Source organism: Cupressus sempervirens, chromosome 3 (genome assembly GCF_028749045.1).
Source record: "Cupressus sempervirens isolate cs-2001-9-10 chromosome 3, ASM2874904v1, whole genome shotgun sequence".
In the NCBI taxonomy this organism is placed as follows: domain Eukaryota; kingdom Viridiplantae; phylum Streptophyta; class Pinopsida; order Cupressales; family Cupressaceae; genus Cupressus; species Cupressus sempervirens.
In genome coordinates, this window is record NC_143120.1 from 644733356 (window position 1) to 644753540 (window position 20185).

Below are 20185 nucleotides of genomic sequence, written 5' to 3' on the forward strand. Positions count from 1 at the left end.
ATTTTATAAGGTCATTTTATTCTAACAATTAGTTTGTATCATAACTTTTTATGATAGAAGTTGTTTACAAATATGTTTACATTTCGGATCCATACCTAATAGAAAAGACCATAGTATTGAAGTATATATACATAATCAATCACGTTTATGTTTTGTGGAATATGTTAGACTTTCATTTGGGTAGAATTTGAAACATGTATGTTATTTCTTATATTTCATCATTAGTAATTTTTATAGTTGGTAGTAGTGTATTGAAGCGATATAGATTATTTTATACAACTTAAAAATAATCATCTTATTATTTAAATTAAAAATATAAATAATCTTTACAATTAAACACTCATCCACCATAGATATCAGATATTTTCATATCTCATATCTATGGTGGATGAGTGTTTTCCTTCCCATGGTGAAAGAATATAAAAATAAAACTTTATGTGCTTGTCACTTCATTTCAATATTTCAACATTATTGTACATTAGTATTTGGACAATCACAATAGAGTATTAGGAAACAATGTATTTGACTTTGGTGTAGAGTATATCTCAAATACAATTATTGGAAACAATGGTAATAAAGTATTTTTAATGTACTAATATAATAGTATGAACTAGAATATGTAAATTTTTAGTTTTACTCATAATAGTATTTTATTAATGTTTATTTTATTTAGTTACATCTTTTTTTAAAGTTTTTAAAACCTTTTTAGTTTCACTCATAATAGTATTTTATTTATTATATATTTTAATATAATTTTGAAGTTTCAAAGTTTACATCTTTTTAGTTTCACTTGTAAAAATAAACAAATTTGTCCCTAAACTCGCTTACCTAATCCAATCAATCCCTGAACTCTTAAATGATACTATAGGTAACCAAGCAGCTCGATGCAGAGGACAATGAATGGATGTAGTGGGGCTTGAGAATGGACATAGATGTTATGTGAAGTCCACCTTCTTAAATTGTTCTATGGTATACAAAGTTTAGATATTTTGATTTTCTCCCCCATCTCCTTATTTTCTCTGATTCTCCTACCCTCTAGTCACCTCCAAATTTCATTCTAATCATAAGCATAATATTAGATTTTCAATCAATTTCAAATTAAAGTCACACGTACAAAAAATAAAATTTGTTAACATTTTTATGTGTGACTTTAATTTGAAACTCATTCAAAATCTAATGTTATGCTTTTGATTAGAACAAAATTTGGAGGTGACTGGAGAGCAGGAGGAATAGACAAAAGAAGGATATCTAGGGAAAAAATATAAATATCTAAACTTTGTATCCCTTAGAACTAAGTTGTGTGCCATTGTCATATTTAAGAAATTAAAAAAATAGCAAAAAAAGAAGGACATTCCGCGAGAGACTATTTCACAACCATCCAAACTAGGTTCAAAATCTTGCTTTGTGTTCACTTAATATTTTGTTGACATTTTTATGTGTTTCTTTAGTTTGAAATTGAATCAAAATATAATGTTATGCTTTTCACACACACACACACACACACACACACACACACACACACACACATTAAAGAGAGAGAGAGTACATTGAAAGATAGAGGCAAAAATAAACTAAACTAAACTCTAACCACAAAATAACCTTAAAAACCTTAAATACACCAAAATGTTAAACCTTTCATTAATTCTTTACATAATAACCCTAGAAAAAAGTGCACCCTATTACTAATTAAATGTTGACCCAAATTGAATCATAAACAAAATTAAACCAAACTAAACTCTAACCACAAAATAGCCTTAAATATACCAAAATGTTAAACCTTTCATTAATCCATTACATAATAACCCTAGAAAAAGTTGCACCCTATTACTGATTAATGTTGACCCAAATTGAATCATAGCCTTAAACCTAATAAACCTATAAATGATAATGAATCCCAATCATAATAATAAATCAACTACACATCATATTCTTAACACTCAACTAATTTTAACCCTAACTATTCTTTTAACATCCCCTTCGGATGCTACTAGCTATATACATATTATATATTTATATAACATATATAGAGAAAGAAGAGATATATCGAGGCTTTAATTTACACAAAGAAATACTCATATTAAAAAATTAAAGCGTTGATATCTCTTGGCTTTCTTTATATATATTACATAAATATATAATATGTATATAGCTAGTAATATATTGCCTACACAAATACAATAATATATTTGACTGAGTCAAATACAGTAACATCAAGTCACAACTATTAGTATAATTGTATAAATAAATTATAAATTGAGTTGAGGAATGTTGATATTAAATTAGCAATGCTATCACAACTATCAAAAATATTATTTTTACTTTAAAACTATCACATAAATCTACTTCAAAGGTACTATGTAAAGATAATTGCTTTTAACTATGTTAGTGAAAATGCATATAGGCTACTTTAGTGTGGCGATAAACAAAATATTATGGAAGAAATGACAACGCATATAAAATGAAAAGAGCTTTTTACTCGAGAATGAGACGAGAATTGAAATTACCTCTAGTTTGCAGAGTTTTGAGTATGTTGCGTAAACATTGTTAGAACAGAATTATCGACGGGTTTACATTGCAGTTTTATGTCAGATACTCAGCTGGTGATCCCGTAATCTTGTCTGAGCTGTTTCAAGCTGTTGTGCATTAGTGAATCAAAAATGGGGCTGAAGAAGAAGAATTATGCCCAACGTAGGCGGAAATTTATACTTGAAACTATTTGTGGCCTCTTATGTCTAAATCTCGGAAGGATCAGTTAAGATAATGCGCGATATTCTGCTGGTTTTGTTACTGTGCGGATCTTTTAACCGTACAAGTGTAAGTCATGTTTAATTTGGAAAACTCGACAGTTATCAAGATTTCTACTGGGCGGGCATCCCTAGTGTTGTAAACTCCCTATAAAGACTCACCGTTTTCTACATCATATTGGTAGAAGACAGAAATGGAGTTATCTAAGCTGTTGGGCGTTGTGGCATTCATATGTGTCAGTACTATACCCATTACGGCATCTTCTTCGAACGGGCAGTTCAAACTGAGGGTGAATTTGACAAGGAGAGCCGGCGAAGGATTAAATCCTAGCGAGAGAATGACTGCCGCGGTGGATCGAAGTAAGAAGCGATTGAATGCAATAGAGGCGTTTATAAAGAAGCAGATAGGAGGGCTGCAGTTGGACGCCGACACGCCTGTTGAAGCAGGGAACGGAGATTTTTTGATGAGCATTGCCGTGGGAACTCCATCGGTGAGCTTCGAAGCGATTGTTGACACGGGGAGCGATCTGATTTGGACTCAGTGCGAGCCTTGCGAGAGCTGCTTCTCTCAGCCTACGTCGATCTTCGACCCCTCGAAATCGTCCTCCTATTCAATAGTCTCCTGCAATGACTCTCTCTGTGATGCTCTTGATACTTTCAAAACTGCATGCAATCCAGACTGCTTTTAGGTACAGCTACGGCGACGCTTCGGAGACAATCGGTGAGCTCGCTAAGGAGACTTTCACCATTGGCATCGGCACCGACAGCAAGGTTTCCGACATCGCTTTTGGATGCGGCCATAACAATCAAGGATTCGATGAAGGCAGCGACAGCATGGTTGCTGGCCTCGTGGGGCTCGGAAGAGGTGATCTCTCCCTCATCTCTCAGTTGGGCTCCAAAGTAGATAACAAATTCTCCTACTGCCTCGTCTCCATCACCGACTCCCCCTCACAAACAAGCCCTCTCATCTTCGGTGACACCGCTTCCTTCCTCGAGGCCAAGACAGTCCAGTTGATTAACAACAGTGCTGTTCCCACTTTCTGGTATATTCCCGTCACCGGAATCACCCTTAATGGGAAGGCCGTGGACATTCCGGCCGGAACATTTGATCTCGGATCGGACGGTAGCGGAGGCATGATCATCGACTCTGGAACCACCCTTACTTATCTAGTAGAAGCTGCGTACGATCCTGTGATTGAAGCGATTCAGTCCGCCACTGATCTGACTACTGCAGATAACGATCCTTCCGAATTGTGTTACCAGAAATCGAGTGACGTCACCTTGCCAACCCTCATCTTCAATTTTGATGGCGGCGTGGATATCGAGATTCCAGGGGAAAATCTCTTCAGAGACGGTGACAACAATAATTCGTGCCTCGCATTGGATAAATCCAGCTCTGATGTTTCCATCTTCGGAAACGTTTTCCAGCAGAACTTCCATATTCTTTACGACAATGCTCGGAACACTCTCTCCTTCACCCCCGCCAACTGTGATTCTCTTTGAACACCCTCTTAATTCTTCCTTGCCTTCTCAAGTCTCTTCTTCTTCCTGATCTGCTCCTTTTCTTCCAACTTCCAATAATATATTGTGTTGTCCCGTCTTAGATATCTACGTTTTCTGCTCTTCCTCGTATAACATTTAACCTGATATCGTTGAATCATACGATTTCGTTGACGCTCTCCATTTTACATCATCCGATGTAACTCAGATAATCTAATGAATTGATTCATTTTTTCTTCTAGTCCAATCTTATACGAGTTCTGTTGTTAACATATCAGAGCTGTGTCAGATTAGTAAGGTTCAGTAATTTGACAGTTTGTTAAATCTTTTTAGAATACGATCTAATTGATCTACTCCTTGGATGTCCCTTTGGGATATTGTTTTTAAGGAACAAGCAAATTCATAAATTTTGTGGATTGATCAATACAATTTGTAGCTTCGGCACTATAAGTTTTTGCAGCTACCATCTCATAAACCATTTGAATGGTGTTAGTACTTATAAAGCCCTGACAGGTTTCATAGTAAATCTTTTATGTGCAATTCCCTTTGTTATGTTCCGGCCACCTAAGTCAATAATATCATTAACTGTCAAGCTCTATTTATTAGATTGTGATTCCGTTATCTTGTACACCATATCTTGTTCAGCATAGTTCTTTACGCTTTGTTTTTGTACTTTGCTATCTTTAGGTTTCGGATCTCTGTAAAAGCATTTTTATTATCTTAATGCAAAAACTAACTTCAGAACATGAAACATTTTGGAAAAGCACAATCTTATGAATGCACAAACAGCATCCTTCGTTATGTGGCCTGTCCAAATACATCACATCTCGATGTATTGTTAATTATTGTTAGTTGGATAACTGTTATTTCTGACCCGAAAATAGCAGCACTATTTATGGGTAGCTTGGACAGCTGTTCGTCCTTATCTATGAATAGCGGTTGTATTTATGGGTGGTTTGGACAGCTGTTTGTCCACTTGCCAAAAATTAGTAAATGGTTATTATTTACTAATTTTAGAGATTCCCTTTTGGACACCTTGCAACCAATTCTATTATTGGCTGTTGAGTTGTCTTAATCTCAGCCGTTGGTTTGATTTAATCTCGGTCGTTGGTTTACCAACGAGAGTAGTATAAAAAGGGGTCTAGGGGGCATTTGGAGAGTAAGGCAGTGATGCTTTGGTGAAGCTGTTTGCAGTGTTAGCAAACAGTCTTGCAGTGTTAGCAAGGGCACAAAAGGCAGGAAGCTTTTGGAGAAGCAGTTTGCAGTGTTAGCAAACAGTCTTGCAGTATTAACAAGGAAGCTTTTGGAGAAGCAGTTTGCAGTGTTAGCAAATAGTCTTGCAGTGTTAGCAAGGGCACAGCGAGAAGCTTTGGTGAAGCAGTTTGCAGTGTTAGCAAACAGTCTTGCAGTGTTAGCAAGGGCGCAGTGTTAGCGCAGGGATAGCAGTGAGAAATATCAGCGGGAGAAATTAAGAGGTTGTCGGAGTTCTGCCAGTGTGAGGCAAGGAATTTTGTATCTCTTGATTTGCTGAAGTTTAATATAATTTCTCATCTGTAGAACTGGTTTTCCCTTAGGGGTTTTTCCAGGGACAATTTGTCCGAAAATATTGTGTTGATTCTGTTGCGCATTTCTTTCCGTATTTTAAGTGAAGTTGCAGTTGTGTTATTTTTTGATATTAGCTGAGAATTTATTTTCAGCAGTTTAATAATCATTTGTGATAGGAGATTAATAATCAGTGACTGCAATAGTTTGATTTTTCACAGGTGAAGCTTTGGTGAAGTAGTTTGCAGTGTTAGCAAACAGTCTTGCAGTGTTAGCAAGGGCGCAGTGTTAGCGCAGGGATAGCAGTGAGAAATATCAGCGGGAGAAATTAGGAGGTTGTCGGAGTTCTGCCAGTGTGAGGCAAGGAATTTTGTATCTCTTGATTTGCTGAAGTTTAATATAATTTCTCATCTGTAGAACTGGTTTTCCCTTAGGGGTTTTTCCAGGGACAATTTGTCCGAAAATATTGTGTTCATTCTGTTGCGCATTTCTTTCCGTATTTTAAGTGAAGTTGCAGTTGTGTTATTTTTCGATATTAGCTGAGAATTTATTTTTAGCAGTTTAATAATCATTTGTGATAGGAGATTAATAATCAGTGACTGCAATAGTTTGATTTTTCACATGGTATCAGAGCATTGTTAAGGGTAGAAGAGTTTTGCCCTAGGAAAGAAATTTTGATCTCTTTAGATTTATTATTGCTTTAAACCCTTGAGATGGCTTCAGCTGGTTTGAGAGATCAGGATAGATTGGATGGTGCCTCAAATTTTGGTGTCTGGAAGGCCAGAATTTATTTATTGTTGGAAGAGAATGGTATCAAGGATTATGCTACCAGTGGTGTACCTATACCAACGGATGCAATACAGCTTGCAACATATAGGAAGGACGATGCCAAAGCGAGGAGGATTATCCTTGATGGTGTCAAGGATCATATTGTTCCACATATCTCAGAGCTAGATACAGCAAAGAAGATGTGGGACGCCATTCTAAATCTGTACCAGAATGCTACCACTAACAGGAAGTTGATTCTCAGAGAGAAGCTAAAGAATACCTGGATGAATCAGGGAGAAGATGTCACAAGTTACCTCACCAAGCTCAGACTTGTCAAGGATGAGTTAGCAGCTGTTGGAGATAGCCCTAGTGATGATGAGCTAGTGAGAATAGCCCTAAATGGGTTTACTAAACAATGGAGTGTCTTTGTTCAAGTTGTCAGTGGACGAGATACTTTACCGAGTTGGGATCAACTATGCACTGATTTCACTCAGGATGAGTTTAGACTAAGTCTTGTCAATGGGGCCAACAAGAGTCAGAAAAATGAGGTGGAACAAGAGAACGTTGCCCTAGCGGGTAAAGGGAAAGCAAAGAAGGGATCTAGCAAAGGATCAAATTCACAAGGTGAAGGTATCAGGTTGATAGGCTATACTGACGCAGATTGGGCAGCAAGTACAACTAACAAAAGGAGCACTTCAGGGTGTTGTTTCAGCTTGGGATCAGGAGTTGTATCTTGGTTCAGCAGGAAGCAGAAGTCTGTGGCTCTAAGTTTAGCAGAAGCAGAATACATAGCAGCTAGCATGGCGACATGTGAAGCTATATGGCTTCGGAAGTTGTTAGTAGCCTTGTTTGGTCAGAAGGTTGAGACTACTGTGATACATTGTGACAATCAGAGTTGCATCAAGTTGTCTGAAAATCCAGCGTTTCATGATAGGTCTAAACATATAGATATCAGATATCACTTCATCAGAGATTGTGCACAAAGGGATACTCAGGAGTTTGTGGGAGCTCCTAGGAAGAGTACTAGACAGCGAAGACAACCAGCCAAGTTCAATGACTATGTTAGTCAGTTGGTAGATAGTGAGCCTTCTAGCTATCAGGAAGCTGCAGAACATCAGGTATGGCGAGATGCTATGGTTGAGGAATATTCTTCAATAATGTAGAATGATGTGCGGGAGGTAGTACCTAGACCAACAGATAGGGCTATAGTTGGATCACGCTGGATTTATAAGATAAAGCACGGTGCAGATGGTAGCATCGAGAAATACAAGGCTAGGTTTGTGGCAAAGGGGTTCTCTCAGAAGGAGGGAATAGACTATGAGGAGACATTTGCTCCAGTTACCAGGTATACTTCTATACGAGCTGTAATCTCACTTGTAGCACAGATGGGATGGCAGATCCATCAAATGGATGTCAAGACAGCATTCCTCAATGGTGAGTTGAAGGAGGAGGTATACATAGAACAACCAGAAGGCTTTGTAGCACACAGCAAAGAGACCCACGTGTGCAGATTGAAGAAAGTTGTTCAACTACAATACATACCTACAGATGAGCAGGTAGCAGACATTCTGACGAAGGCTTTGGGAAAGGCCAAATTTATCTTCTTCAGAGATAAGATGGGTGTCATGCAGAACAGCTTCCTCGCTAAGAGGGAGTGTTAATTATTGTTAGTTGGACAACTGTTATTTCTGACCCAGAAATAGCAGCACTATTTATGGGTAGCTTGGACAGCTATTCATCCTTATCTATGAATAGCGGTTGTATTTATGGGTGGTTTGGATAGTTGTTTGTCCACTTGCCAAAAATTAGTAAATGGTTATTATTTACTAATTTTAGAGATTCCCTTTTGGACACCTTGCAACCAATTCTATTATTGGCTGTTGAGTTATCTTAATCTCAGCCGTTGGTTTGATTTAATATCGGTCGTTGGTTTACCAACGAGAGTAGTATAAAAAGGGGTCTAGGGGGCATTTGGAGAGTAAGGCAGTGATGCTTTGGTGAAGCTGTTTGCAGTGTTAGCAAACAGTCTTGCAGTGTTAGCAAGGGCACAAAAGGCAGGAAGCTTTTGGAGAAGCAGTTTGCAGTGTTAGCAAACAGTCTTGCAGTATTAGCAAGGAAGCTTTTGGAGAAGCAGTTTGCAGTGTTAGCAAATAGTCTTGCAGTGTTAGCAAGGGCACAGTGAGAAGCTTTGGTGAAGCAGTTTGCAGTGTTAGCAAACAGTCTTGCAGTGTTAGCAAGAGCGCAGTGTTAGCGCAGGGATAGCAGTGAGAAATATCAGCAGGAGAAATTAGGAGGTTGTCGGAGTTCTGCCAGTGTGAGGCAAGGAATTTTGTATCTCTTGATTTTCTGAAGTTTAATATAATTTCTCATCTGTAGAACTGGTTTTCCCTTAGGGGTTTTTCCAGGGACAATTTGTCCGAAAATATTGTGTTGATTCTGTTGCGCATTTCTTTCCGTATTTTAAGTGAAGTTGCAGTTGTGTTATTTTTCGATATTAGCTGAGAATTTATTTTCAGCAGTTTAATAATCATTTGTGATAGGAGATTAATAATCAGTGACTGCAATAGTTTGATTTTTCACATGTATTTTCCTCCAAATGATTCGGATCCAATTATATTCATAATTGAAGTCCAAAATTTTGTTCCAATTGTCCAACCCGGCCCTATTTTGGAATGTGCTTGCGCTCGACGGCCCTTTAGCATCTTTTCCCATGGATCGTCAAGGTTAATGTAGCTAATTTCATTAAATAGAAAATCGATATATGGCCTAACACCGTCAACATATACCGCATTTTCCGAAACGTTTTGAAATGCACCACCCTTATCTTTCACCATTTCCAAAAAAGGGTATGGCTTGAACCTAGGCGAAGGCTTAATGGAAGCATCAACGATAATGGTAGTCGCTATCTTAATACCAAAAACATTGAATAGATATTATAAGAATGATAAATAGTTCTTAAATACAATTGCTACAGTTTGGACACTTTGCATTCACAATTTAACATGTTTTTTAAAACCTTATATATTGTATTGAATTTAGTACAAAGAAACATTAAAACATTTTGTATATATATACAAAGACCGTAAATACTTCAGCAAGTCTCTTCAAAGAATTAAAATGCTCTTTAAAAGTCTTGAAAACAACTATGATGTTTTGATTAAAGGAGGCAAGATAAGTGTCCTAACACAACAATTACTACTATCATATTAAAATCTATGTAGCATACCAATCATAAGGGGTTTCACAAGATTTTCAATCAAACCTTAACTTTAGACAATGATGTTCATCTAGTTATTTGAAGAAACATCTACATCTTACACGAGGAACAAACTCATCACTTTCCTTACTTTCTTTCTTACCATTATATGTCTTCACCCAAATCCAAATCTTATGCATATTCTCTTTATCTAGTTTTACATTAATCTACCTCAAAGGGGCATAGTTTCTCTCATTCATTCTCTTAGAAAACCTACCAATGTCTCCCAATTTCTTGCAATTACAATATGTAGGACCATGTTGTGGACCACTTTCATTTGGTATTATAATATTAGATATTTACTCAAAAAATATGCTTCCAAATAAATTGCATGCACTGTGGTAACCATCAAAATATTGAACATTTATATCAATGTTTAGATTCATCAAATCATTCCTAATCATCCTACTTCTATACACACTATTGAATAATTGACATCTGATATTTATGTATTTGCTAAATCATTAGCACTATGTCAAAAGGAATTACATTATAAATAATTATCGTTGTGATATGAAGAGTACTTGGTTTGAAAAAGAACAAACTTCTTGAAGTCCTGTTATTCCAAACTACATTGTAATTTATTTCTTTTTTCCTAAGTTTCTCTACTTAAGTTTATTCTTGACATATTCCTTGTCTTTTTTGTCTCAAGATTTGAGAGTCTTTCTCCTTTATCTAAACAAAGATCACGTTTGTCTTTAGATGGTTTCTTGTTCTAGCATTTCATCAATTAGATCACTACAACTTTTATTTTCAATCCATTGGCAATTGCTTAGATATTATATTCCTTGACTCCCTTCTTAAGGTGGCAATAACTTCAGCCTTAATAGATTCACTAGATTTAACATGTAACCTAGTTTAAAGAAAATGAATAACTTTATTTCTTCTTTAATTTAAATCTTTCGAGAGACATTATTATTTATTTTGTAAGTAGGTAAAGGGTCTTGAACCATTTATGCAAACATTTTATGAATGATGAATAAAAGGCCTAGAAAATAGTCTCATTTATGGCCTCTCTTATTTATGCTCACTAAAATATGATATTGTTTAAGTAATCATAACCCTCTTTTTCCTTGCCTTCACCAATCTCTACCACTTTCTCTTCTTCTTTTTCTTGTCTTTTTCTTCCAAAATTGAGTATAATGCATTCTTCAGTCACCTATGTACATTTTTGCACTTTCTTGTACAATATATAATATGCTATCATCAACTCTATATGTTTCTTACAATTCTTGCTATAAAAGAAAGCAAAATATTCTATTGGCTACTACATTTATTTGAAAGATGATATTTACAATAAGCTCATGTTTAGGGGAAAATATAAGAAAGGAATTCTTTATTGTAAACTATATGAGATGAGTTCATTGGTTAAATATATTCACTCTAAGTCATTGGATACAACCATTCAAATGTCTGTTGTCTTTGTTGTTACATACAAGTGAAGTCTTTTACTGAGCAAGTAGTGTCATCCGGGCTCACTCAAGCATTGAAGGATGTTGCCTGTGTATGTTGAGCATTCTAGGAAAGACAACACAAAACCAATGTTAATCGAGTTCACTCAGTTACCAAGGGATGTTGGCATGGAACCAGTGTTAATAGAGCTCACTCAATTACCAAAGGAAGTTTGAAGGAAAGTCTTTTTTGAGTTAGTGTTGACTGAGTTGGGTCAACTAACGAAAGATTTTCCTGTATCAGTATATTTGATCTGATAGATTTGTTGGTTAGTTCTAGAAAACTCATAGGATGGATTTCATTTATTTGATAGTGTATTCAAGCCAACTTGACAAGATTAAACATATAAGGTCAAATTATGGATTAACTTGTGAAGAAGCATGGGATTGAAAAGATAAATCAAGGAAGAAAATTGTAAGGATATCAAAGTATCTGAGTTGACTGAGCTACAAAGAACATTTTTATCAAGGAGGGTCAAGTATTCAAGCTAGAACAGAGGTCTAAAATTAGCAAAGACAGTTGTATTAGCAATCAAGTCAAGTCATTGTTACTCTCTAATAATTGTGGCAGTGAATCAAATCTCCTAACAAAGTTAACCTAATAGCTATTTGCCAAATCCTCTAGATCAAGGTGGCATTTCTAGATTGAAGTGTCTAAAGACCTCTAACAAGATCATACTTAACAAGGTGAACTAAATCCTTTAACAGGGTCACACCTAACAATTTGTTTTGTAACTTTTAACAAGGTTGGCTCCTAATAGGGCTCACTTCAAAAGAGTGAAAAATAGTAACAAGTTGCAATTGGCAATTTTCTCAAATTGGGTTTCCACATTAAATCTTGGTGTATCTTGTGTTCATGCCATTTTATTTATGATTCTACAACTGAGTTAATTAAGGTTAATCACACTAAACATCTTAAGAATTGATTACTACCATGTTCACCAAGTGATAGTAATTCTTAGTGTAAACTGAGTGTTCCTATGTTAAACGAGTTACAACAATATTTCAATTTCAACAGAGTTTTGGTTTTGTATTGTATTGACATCTTAATGGATCTTGGATTTTTTTTTGTGGTAACTGATTCACCCCTCCCCTCTCATTTACTCCTCTTATATTTCCAATAATTTAATACAAGGGAAAAAAGGGCTTCCAAACATAACCCTCAATATAACTCAAGCTAGATTAGCAAAATCCAAATAGGATGAAGGGACACTTTTACTAAACCCAAATTATAGAAAGGAAGTATGAAAGCAAGTCCTCTTTCATGAAATGTCCATTAACCCTAGATTTGAAATGAAATTAAACTAAATTGTTTGAATTCATTGATTAAGTGTTTGATTAATTAACTTTCTTAATATTGAATGATTTAAATGTAAGAAACACATGTAAAATCCTAATAAATAAACAAAATAGATCTAAGAGATAAAAGGAAGAGAGATAAATTGACTTACCTTGAAGAAGAGTAAGGCAAACCCCCTTTTGTGCTCAAAAAAATATTATTGAGAAACTATGACAAAACAATTGATTGCATATTTGGAGCTAGGACAAAAAAATACTAAAAACCCCTAAAATTTGCATATCTCCAAGTACATGTTGACTTGGTTGACCTATATGGGTATATGCTTCACCTAACGATCATGTTCCTAGAGGGTGGAAATAGAATTGAGTTCAAATCTCCTTGAAGTTTTTTACCATAACTTTCAAAATATGAATTCTTAATTAAGTAATGTACATACCTATGTCAAATTTTTATAAAGAAAAATGTCGACAATACATAAACTAATTTTTAATGACATAAACATAACATTGGTTTTTAGAATTTGAAGATGATGTAAACTGATGAGACATGTAAAATTGGATAAAGTTTATCCCTATAATTATTTTTTAAATGAGCAAGATTTTATGTATTTATTTGAATTTTTGAAGTCCATTTTATAATTTCTGAATATATGTGGTGTAGCTCCCATCAAACAAGTATATCCAAGTAATCTTTTTCCACTTTGATTTCAAAATATGTTATAGATGACATGCATAGCTAGTGCAAAAGAAAGGAAATATCAATTTTTAATGTATATTTTCTCTATTATAAGCACTCAAAGTTTTTGAAGTATTAGATAGCAATTAAAAGGATGAGGGGCTAACCCCAAATTACAAAAAGGCTGAAGTATCAGCCAGAGGTTACCTCCCAATCATCTAATTGATACTAGTTTTATACTTCAAAAAACAAAAAAGTTCCAAAATAGAACCATCACTACCATCAATCTTGTTACTAACCAGCAAATAAAATGGAAAAGCATTCTAGTGGCAAGAGAACATATTGATGCTATTAGTCCAGATGTTAGACATATACATATATAATAAAACATCATAGGGCACCAAGTTCAGAGTGATTGACAATATAAAAGCTAAAATTAAAAAACAAAATCAGGGCTAGTTGCCCTCATTCTTTTCTAGCTCCTAGCATATTGAGAGTGTTTAACATATTTAGGTATGATCACACTCTTAAACTCATCCATAAATGCATGACAACTAACTTTATTTGTAACTAGATCATAGCTTCTTTTAATCTTCCCATCCTTCAATGGGTATTCAATAGTTTTCAATATTTTTACCTCAACTAATTGTTGTCCAAAAGTAGTCAAAGCATTTTTATGCAAACATTCATCTAACAAAGAAATATTGCCACACATATCACATGTACTAGAAAGACGTGCATTGATAAGAAAGTATTGATCATTAGGTGGCTTACAAAACAAACCTAATATGAAATCCTTTATAGTTTGAGGTGGCATTTTTGTACCAAATTTCTACAACATTTCTTTACTATGCATGGTACCATGTATAGATCAAAATACATCATAATGGTAATGAAATTGAATATGAGTTTTACAAAAACATGTGATTCTTTCCTTATTAATCCTTACATACCATGGTTTATACTTTTCAAAAGACCTTTAACTAATGGTAATATTTAATACCTTACCATCTACAAATTTTCTAAAAAATTCAATTTGAGTCATGTACAAAAGGTATTTAGGATGTGGATCATCTATTTTTGACCCAATTCTCAAATTAAGAACATCTCTTAAATTAGGTGATACTCTTGTATTATCATGCCAAATAAATTCAACCAAACTTTTGACTTCACTAGTAAGTTTCATATCACATCTCGAGAATCTACCACTAGAAGTCCACAAAATATTTGTTGGATCACATTCAAAGTTAACCCTTCTCTTTATAGGTCTTTCCAAAGTCTTATGATTCACATTAAGATATCCACTTATGTTGCTAATCAATATTTTGTCAATTGTTGATATTGCTTGTCGTGTTGCATTCTTATCTTTAGAGCAACTTCTCTTTCTAATAACATCAAAAGCACTAGAAACAGTGGATACAACTTATTTTAAAGACTCATTTTTATTCTTGGATTTTGCATACATTCCTAACCTTCTCATTACTTTTTACATTTTAGATGTTTTAATTAGTTGCAACATCAACTGACATTGAAATCCAAATTTTTTATTATAAAAAAAAGTTTATATAATCTATTAGCATGTGTCCTAATTTGTCTCCATGAAACCAATCCCTCAAGATTATTTAGCACATCATTAGGAATATGAAAATTATGTTCAGACACTTTACTATCATTTTGGCATGTTTGTTCAGTAGTTGGTGTTTCTATGTCTACATTCATGTAGTTTTTATGTTTAATTGACATTTCATTTTCACTATTATTTGGGATTTGAATCTCATTTTAATTTTTCTTGGTATTTCTTTTGGGGCATGCATTTCCATTGGAGTTTTTTTTGCATGATTGTTTAAAAAAAATTTCTCATGAAGAAAATCTAAATCATTTAAATCGTAACCTACTTCTAAAAAATCACCAATTTCACCATGAGAAAAAATTTGAGGGTTTGGAGGCACACCTATATTGAATGTTTGATTAGAATGTGCACCTGAATTTCCTTGTATTAGGTTCTCTTCTTTGGACTCTTCATCCATCATGGTATCTTGTTGATGTCATGCTTCATTCTCTTTATTTGTTGCAATCTCCTCATCTATTAGAACTTTTGATTTCTTCTTTCTTCATTGTTTTGATCCCATGTTTGCACCAGTTTTGAATTTCAATCAATAGCTTGCAAATTGTAGAAAAAGACAAAAAAATAGAATAACTATGATAGAATTCACTATTGCATATCAGAACTGTTATTCAATCATTTCAATCATTGAAAGTTGGCCTGTGGAGCAGCTTTTGGGGTCCAACAAGTACATTAGAATCAGGTACCTGATTGTTTAAAAATTGGGTACCCGATTCTTTAAAAATTGGGTACCCACTTACAAATTGGGTACCAAATTCTTAAATTGGGTACTCAAATTTTAAACAACCAGGTACCCGATTCTTACAACGGTTAATATGCAATCGAGCACTTGATTTTTGAATTACAAATCAGGTGCCTGATTCTTGAGACATGAGTGGGAATTTGGAATCGCCGTGACTTTTGCATAGGGTTTTGCCTTGGGGAAAGGCATGGCATAGGCTTGGTCCCACCAAGCCATGCCTTTATGAACCTTTTTTTTTCTAAGGCATTTAATTAACAATTTCAGGGATTGTCTTAATTTTTATATGGTTGTCCACATTGAATTTTTTGATGAAAAAAAAAACCCATTATAGATCTTATTGTTTTGATTTCAAAAATATAAATTTTATAGTGTTATTAGTTTATTTGCTATTTTTCCATTATTTATTAATCAAAACTATCTCTTAAACGTTAAAAAGTGACATTCACTAAAACTTTAATAACTTTTTTATTTTCAATTTTTTCTTAAATTAATTTATATGTCATCAATATACATACAATTCTTTTGAGGTTAAAAAAAAAAAAAAATTAAAAGTAAAATTTTGATCAAATTATGGTGTCTGTACACAAGATGTTTTAAAATTTACCTTTATAGCCAATTAATAATTAATAGTAATAAATTATCCAATGAAAAATTAAGGAAAAATATTTTCATCAATCTTAGGTGTATTAGGTAACTCCCTTTAAAAGGATTTATGAAAATTTATTTATTTGTGTCAAATTATGGTGTCCATACACAAGCGTGGTATGGTCCTGAAACAGACATTTTGAAAAAGTGGTTTTTTAAAATCCATACCAAAAAAAATCTATCATATGGGTATACAAATAAATTGCATATTCAAAAAGAAGATCTGAGGCACTACAATTTTTATTTCTAAAGTTTTTTTATATTTAATCTCTAAATGGCTCAAATTTTGGCATTAGTTGACAAAATATTTCAAAAACAGGAAAAACACTTCCACTTTTTGGCCAAAAGTGAGACCCAACTTCTTGCACTGACCCTATATAACCATTATTAAATGCTTAAATAATTAGAAATGGATCGTCCATGTTGGATTCATTGGTTTTGTGTTGTGGATATTTACCTTGTTATATTTTGATTTGAGAGATACTTGTTACTCATGTTTTACATTTGAAATGACCTGAGGGTCGGATGTTATGCTTTAATTTCAATATCATAGATGTTAGACTACTATGATGTTCAGTTGATCATATTGCATGATGATGTCATTTTGAGATGACGCCGTGTTTTATGATGATATCTGGCTATCTAGTATTTGGACATATCTCTGATTATGTTATGTGGTGGATTTAATATTATGAGTATTTACTTCATTCTTGTGTTGTTATGCTTTATGTGAATGTGAGTGATGTAAATGGATTATTTTGGTATAACTGAATAAATGGTTAAATTAGGTTAATTATTGAATTTATTTCTTCATCTATGTTGATTATATGCAATTGTGTTTGATCATGTTGTTTAGTGTGGAGGATTTATATCCCTAATAGTGGCACATGGAGTTAGTGGTTCAGCCATTCATATTTTACCAATGTTGTCCATGTATGGGCAACATATCCTTCTATTAATTTATTAATTAATCCTTTTGATGATTATTAAATCCAAACTCATTTGCATTATGTGATTAGTCCAATGAGCATGTTTGTGCATTTAGAGGTTCGCATTGTCGTAAAAGTTTTTGAAGAAATTTCTATGATTTTGGTGTTTTCAGGCTTTATTTTCTTTTATTTTAATTTTTGGCATATTTTCCATAGATGAATTCCTATTACTAGGAATAGTCTTTTTTTCGGGGGGTTAATTTGGGGTTTAACTAGGTTAGCTGGTTCTTTTCCCTAATTGACTATTCACTTGAAAAGTTAATAAGTATTGAAAAAGGAATTTAATTCCTCACTTCTCACTTTTGAATTAGAAACTTTGAGAGTAAAACCAAAAATCCTCTTCATGAAGATTTACTATTTTTTTTTTGTGGAAGCTATGAGTGTGGGATCATCACAAGATTGGTCTCATTGAATCTAGCTCGGGGAGACCTTGGATTGAAATTTTTTACTACTTCTACAGGATTTTTATTTTATGGTTCAAATTCCTATTTTTCCCTTTTGGCTATGAGGTAGGGCTCTCCTATTTTATTTTTCTACTTGGTTTCAACTTATGTTTTTGGTGGCCATTTTTTAGGAGGCTAAGAACTAGTGTTCCCTTCTGTTTCTGTTTGCTAGTTTTGCTCGGTTGATCAGGTATGAACATTTTTTCTATTTTTTGGATGGGGGTTTGGAGTTTCACACTATTGTATTGGTCATTTTTTCATATGGTGTCTAAACCCAAATTTTATTAGATTTTTGGGGTTTTTGTTTCCAAAGACTAAATGGGTTTTAATTTCAAAGTTTTCTAGTTTTTGGGGTTTTTACTTCATTTTTCTTACCACCCTATTTTCTCAGGTTTTCTTGGCATGAGTTTGGTCATGGATCATTCATTTGGATGTCAATCAGACCATGATTGCACTTTTATGTTTGCATTGGGATGTGTGCTACATCTGTACTCCTAACTTTGTGTTCAATTGAGTGATTTTATACCTGGTGATATTATTTCCTTTTGAACCTTGTTATTGTTTCATGGACACTAGCATTTGTGTAGAATCCATACTCCCAAATTGAGGTTAGTTGAGTGAGTTCATGATGTTTGGTCTTGTTGCATCATTGGGATTCATGTAGAATCCATACTCCTAGATTGAGCCTGGTTGAGTGAGTTCAAAATGTATGGTTTTATTGTTTATTGGGATTTGTGCAAAATATGTCCTCCCGAGTCTAGTTTTGATTGAGTGACTTTCTGCATTATGTTCTCATCTAGTCCTTCTATTATGATCTTTGTGATGGTGGTGTGTTGCACATGAGTATGTGTGCATACATTTGTCGAGTGACTTGTGAGTCTCAATCTTTCATGGTACTTCCGAAAGTTATGATCATTGGGGTTGGGTTGGGAATTTGCATGCCTATAGGGCACTCATCGTTGGATGAGCATGGGTAGGGTAGGGTAGCATATGGAGGGGCTTTTATCTCACAACCTAGTATCTATTTTCCTATTGGCAAAGGATGTATTATATTATAAGTGATAACTAAATAAAAATATTAGGTGGTAATAAATCTACGATAATTAAAACTGGATTGTGCACCTTCTGTTGGGGAGAACAACTACTAATACTAGCTTGGGTTTGTTGATGCCAAGTGACTCTCCATGTGTCAACCCCTACTTTGTAGCCCATTGAGTGTTTGACCAAGACTTGTACTTTATGCTTTGTCTATGATCTTGATTTGAGTCATCATACTATCTGTTAGCCATGGATGTTGTGTTTATATGTGTTTATGGTTGGACCATTATCTCCATCAACACAGTGGGAGTAGACCTATGGGTTCCACATGGTTGGGAGGCGTAGCTACCTATACCACTACTAGGGATTAGTGTATAGAGATGGTTTTTTTCCTAGTGCAACTGTTGCTGGATGTTTTCACCCGATACTTTAGGTTTTGGAGTATGCTTTCTTGTGATGCTTTCATTAGAATGCTCGGATATCATGTTTAGATGATGTTAGTTTATTTGACACATTCCTATATTATGATATTTAGCATATGATTACATGATGTGAATGGCTTTGTTGGTGTATCTATCGCTTATCGGTTTAGCATGTTAGATTTCCTTATTCTTATGTTGTAGCGGGTTTTAGTAGTGACATCCTCATAAGATTGCTCTGATGATGTGGTCAATGATTTAGGATGTTACACATGGGGGATGGCTAGGACCCACGATGGTCTCATGATGCTATTAATGGTTAGGGGAATCGTGCAATTAGTTTTTTATTTTAATACATTGCAATGTTGCTTCTATATGCTACAATGTTGCTTTTAGTTATTTGCCTTCACTACTATGTTAGATGGTTAGATGTAGTTTCAGTCTTGAAGCTATTATTTTGAGTGCCTTTGCCTCAATTATGAATCTAGTACTCCCTGGTGTGGAGATTTGATTTCCTATTTATCCCTTGCTTTAGTCCTTAGAGTAATTATTTCTTTTATTTGGCGACCATGCATCAGCATTGGGTGATACATTAAAGTATTGCATGTCCAACAGAGAAGAATCATGTGATACTAGAAAGTATCACATGCCCTTGTAAACTCTATCATGCGACACTCTATTGTATCACACACTTCTTGGAGAAAGCTCATATGATATTGGTAAAGTATCGCATGCCTTCATGAGAAGTGTCACCCAAACCCTGATTGTATCATACACCTTCATTAGAAAGGTCGTACAATACTAGAGAGTATCATACCGTGCTGATTTAAAGTCTCACCTGGGTTTTGGAAAAACTTGTCTGGGTAGACAGTAGGCACTGATCAAAGACTCAAAGGTTATATTAGGAAAGTCACACTATTCACCTCAGTTCTACACAAGAAATTGGAAAGCATATCACAACATTTGATCAAACTCATCATAGCACACAAATGACACATCACCATAGTTGGATATAAAAGACTATAATCAAAACATCATCATGACATCAT

The 20185-nt window shown here is 34.4% G+C and overlaps 1 pseudogene; it reads left to right on the forward strand.

The window, feature by feature from the left end:
* The first annotated feature begins 2938 nt into the window (after positions 1-2938).
* Positions 2939-4247, forward strand: LOC149568344 (aspartic proteinase nepenthesin-2 pseudogene; annotated as a pseudogene).
* The last annotated feature ends 15938 nt before the right edge of the window (positions 4248-20185 follow it).